This window comes from Lucilia sericata, unplaced genomic scaffold (genome assembly GCF_015586225.1).
Source record: "Lucilia sericata isolate MDLA Ls3-8-SP2 unplaced genomic scaffold, ASM1558622v1 Contig007860F_arrow, whole genome shotgun sequence".
In the NCBI taxonomy this organism is placed as follows: domain Eukaryota; kingdom Metazoa; phylum Arthropoda; class Insecta; order Diptera; family Calliphoridae; genus Lucilia; species Lucilia sericata.
In genome coordinates this window covers 1-4,618 of record NW_023998019.1, presented here as the reverse complement: position 1 = coordinate 4,618, position 4,618 = coordinate 1, and the positions used below count along the sequence as shown (strand labels likewise).

The window sequence follows — 4,618 nt, the reverse complement described above, 5'->3', positions numbered from 1 at the left end:
CTATAGTCTAGTCTACAGTCTGCACTATAGTATAGTCTATAGTCTGGACTATAGTCTAGTCTATAGTCTGGACTATAGTCTAGTCAATAGTCTGGACTATAGTCTAGTCTATAGTCTGGACTATAGTCTAGTCTATAGTCTGGACTATAGTGAAGTCTATAGTCTGGATAATAGTATAGTCTATAGTCTGCACTATAGTATAGTGTATAGTCTGGACTATAGTATAGTCTACAGTCTGGACTATAGTATAGTCTATAGGCTGGACTATAGTATAGTATATAGTCTGGACTATAGTTTAGTCTATAGTGTGGACTATAGTCTAGTCTATAGTCTGGACTATAGTCTAGTCTATAGTCTGGACTATAGTCTAGTTTATAGTCTGGCCTATAGTCTAGTCTATAGTCTGGACTATAGTCTAGTCTATAGTCTGGACTATAGTCTAGTCTATAGTCTGGACTATAGTCTAGTCTTTAGTCCATACTATAGTCTAGTCTATAGTCTGGACTATAGTCTAGTCTATAGTCAGGACTATAGTCTAGTCTATAGTCTGGACTATAGTCTAGTCTATAGTCTGGACTATAGTCTAGTCTATAGTCTGGACTATAGTCTAGTCTATAGTCTGGACTATAGTCTAGTCTATAGTCTGGACTATAGTCTAGTCTATAGTCTGGACTATAGTCTAGTCTATAATCTGGACTATAGTTTAATATATAGTCTGGACTATATTCTAGTCTATAGTCTTGACTATATTCTAGTCTATAGCCTTGTCTATATTCTTGTCCATAATCTTGACTGTAGTCTTCGCAATAGTATACTTTAAGTCTCTTAACTTTTGAGTTAAGAGGCTTCTCCTCAAGTATTAGTGTAACCTTTGACCTCTTATTATTATCTAAAACAGACTCCATTTTTTTAAGTTTTATCCAAAACTATATATTTATGTATTTTTTACATGTTTTCATATTTTTTTGTTGTTTTATTTTTTTAGGAATAACTTACGATATTTTGTAAAAATATTAAAGAATAAACATAACTTAAGAAAAGAAAACAAAAAAAAAAAAGAAAAAAACTAAAATTAAGAAAATTTTGTGGAAAATAAAGAAGAAAAAAGGAAATTACACATTTTGATTTAATTTAATAAGTATGTACTAATATAAAAATATAAAGAGTTTATATAGTATTGTGTAAATGTTTATAAGCTTTAAACTAAGCTTTCAATAACAATGATGTTGTTATAAAAAATCTGATATAATGACGGTTAATATTTAATGTTTTGCGATTTAAATTTAACACACCCCTATAAGGACACGACTTATTTACTATGTAAGTATAATAAAAAAAATTAACAAAAAACGTTGTGGCAATTTAATTAATCTTTAAGATGTTTTTGTTTAAGAGATTAAAAGTCTATTACACGCATAGAAGAAACGAAACTGTTTAGAATTTCAAATTAAAACCGGGTCCCATGGCTAATTGTCTTTGATCGATACCAGCATTTAGGACAAAGCCGGTATTAGCAGAAGTTTTCTTATTTCCGGTTATAATGCCAGATATAATTTTACCGCCACTACCGGTGCCAGCCAGATCATCTTTACCCAATTGTTTAAATTGGGAACCTCCGGAAGGTGGTTTCGGTGAGGAGGCCAGAGCTTTGCGTGCACCCAATTCACTTTTAGCTGGCCAGGTGGGAAACATGGATGGATCAATAGGTACTGGCAGTTCTTTGAAATATTGATGTTTTAAATGCGGTATCGGCGGACAATCTTTGTTTGGGATCATAGGTTAAAAGACCCTGTAATAAGTCAATGCCGGCTTCGGAAGTTTTGTCGGCAAAATGTTTCTCAAACTGGACACGGGATATCGGCAAATTGCGAGTTTTGGCTAAGCATATTTTGACCGCTGGTAGTTGATTGTAGCCAGGCCAAATTTTCTCGTTGGGAGTTCCCAGTTCCTATAAATGGAAAAAGAAGTCAAATGAAAATTAATATGTTTGAAGAATGTGATACTTGAAGATGTGGATACTTGGGAGTTAATTAGAATTAGAAGTAAGTAAGTAAGTAAGTAAGTAAGTAGTAAAGTAAGTAAGTAAGTAGTAAGTAAGTAAGTAAGTAAGTAAGTAAGTAAGTAAGTAAGTACGTAAGTAAGTATCCGTCCGTCCGTCCGTCCGTCGTCCGTCCGTCCGTCCTCCGTCCGTCCGTCCGTCCGTCCGTCCGTCCGTCCGTCCGTCCGTCGTCCTCCGTCCGTCCGTCGTCCGTCCGTCCGTCGTCCGTCCGTCCGTCGTCCGTCCGTCCGTCCGTCCGTCCTCCGTCCGTCCGTCCGTCCGTCCGTCCGTCCGTCCGTCCGCCGTCCGTCCGTCCGTCGTCGTCCGTCCGTCCGTCCGTCCGTCCGTCCTCCGTCCGTCCGTCCGTCGTCCTCCTCCGTCCGTCCGTCCGTCCGTCCGTCCGTCCGTCCGTCCGTCCGTCCGTCCGTCCGTCCGTCCGTCCGTCCGTCCGTCCGTCTCGTCCGTCCGTCCGTCCGTCGTCCGTCCTCCGTCCGTCCGTCCGTCCCCTCGTCCGTGCGTCCGTCCGTCCGTCGCTCCTTTTCCTTGCTCCTCGCCTTCCTCCGGGGTTCCGCGTTCTCCCGCCCTTTTATTCAATGTGGTTGGCAGCAATGCCGAGGGCATGGCAGGCTTACTTTATGCATAAATAACCTAGCTGATTAAAGCGCTGTAGTAAGCTATCAGCCTAATCCCTATACATCATCAGTGAATGGATAGTCCGGCGGAAAATGTCTAATCGTGGGAACAAAAATGTGTCCTAAATAGTCGCTTTACAATTTTCAATCAACTTGATTTAAGAAGAGCTGAAAGAACTGATGGTATGACCCTGACTGATGTTCATGTTAGGATCGTAGAACATGAGGGACAGTTTTTAAGGGGCTGTTCAAGGGCTATAGAATGACTCTTTGGGGAAATTTCTGTCACTCCGAACTTTGGGAGGAAGACTTTGTATTCTGACGAGGAGCATGACATCACTGTGGCATCTACTCATTGACGGAAGTCAACGGCATTAAAAGACCAATGGGAACCAAAGTAGGTATTCGGAAGAACGGCATAACGCCGTGAATGAGCCACCTAGTACCCGCCCTCCGCGAGATACGTCGTATGTTGTCGATAGATAGATAGATAGATAGATAGATAGATAGATAGATAGATAGAATAGATAGATAGATATATATAGATATAGATGATAGATAGATAAGATAGATAGATAGATAGATAGATAGATAGATAGATAGATAGAGATAGATAGATAGTGATAGATAGATAGATAGATAGATAGATAGAGACATAGATAATCAAAATTTACCTTAAATATCCGATTTAATTCACCACCTCGGATTTTCCTGGGAATATAGGAGCCATTTGTAGAAATTCTGCAAATATACAACCCACCGACCATATATCAATTGGTGTCGAATATTCGGGCGAACATAACAGCAACTCTGGAGCTCTGTACCACAATGTCACCACCAATGAGGTATATTTCTTTAATGGAGAACCATATTCACGCGCCAAACCAAAATCGCCCACTTTCAAATGCCTTTGTGCGATAGCAAAAGATTAGAGGTCTTCAATCTCTGTGCAAAATCCAATTGTCATGCAAATGACCCACTGCTCTGAGCAGCTGTTGCGTTAGACATTTAATTTCACCGGGGAAAAAGGATTGCTTTTTCGCCTTCATAGTTTCCATTAACGATTTCAAATCGTGTTCTACATAATCCATAACAATGAAAATTTTATCCATATTTGAACCGACAACTATTTCGCGCACCGTAACAATATTGGGATGTTGACCCTGAGTAAAGTATTGATTTCACGCAGTGAGGTAATGGGAAAGCCTTCTTTTTCTTTTCCATTTTGAGCCGTTTAAGGGCGACAATTTCATTTGTACGTTTATCTTTGGCGCGATAAACAACACCATAAGTACCCTCCTCTATGCGATTAAGGCATTGGAACTCTTCTACCGAACGACAACCCTGTATACCGGGATAGTAATTGGGTAAGGGATTACCTTTGTCATCCATGGCGGGCAAATCTTCAGCATCTTCGTGATTTCTCTTATCCGCCTCTGAGGAGGACAATTTGTCTTTTGATTCCTTCTCCTCTTTGCGTGAATTGGCCTTCATATCACGTTCTTCACTGCGCGTACGTGAATCTGAACGAGAACGTGAACGTGATTTCGATAGACTACGACTGCGGGAGGTACGTGAACGAGAACGTGATCTTGAGCTAGAATGAGAACGAGATCTTGATCTACTGCGTTCGGATGAACGAGATCTTGAACGTGATCTAGAGCTAGCCGTGAGAGAAGAATGTGATGAACGGGATCTGGAGCGTGATCTAGAACGGGCGGGTGTATGCGAACGTGTTCGCGATCTTGAACGGCTGGGTGACAGTGATATTGAATTGGATCTAGAACGTTTATTATGTTTCTCCTCTTCCTCTTCGTTGTCTTCATCATCGGAATATTTGCTTTTGGCAGAATGTTTCTTCTTTTTCGCTTTTTTCTTCGATGATTTATTGGGAGATTTGGACATTCTCCTATTGACAAAGGACTTTCGGGTAAGGAGACTTCACCAT

At 40.4% G+C, this 4,618-nt stretch overlaps 1 pseudogene; it reads right to left on the bottom strand.

Moving 5' to 3' along the window:
• Positions 1 to 1,081: 1,081 nt before the first annotated feature.
• Positions 1,082 to 4,610, bottom strand: LOC119615783 (annotated as a pseudogene).
• Positions 4,611 to 4,618: the final 8 nt, after the last annotated feature.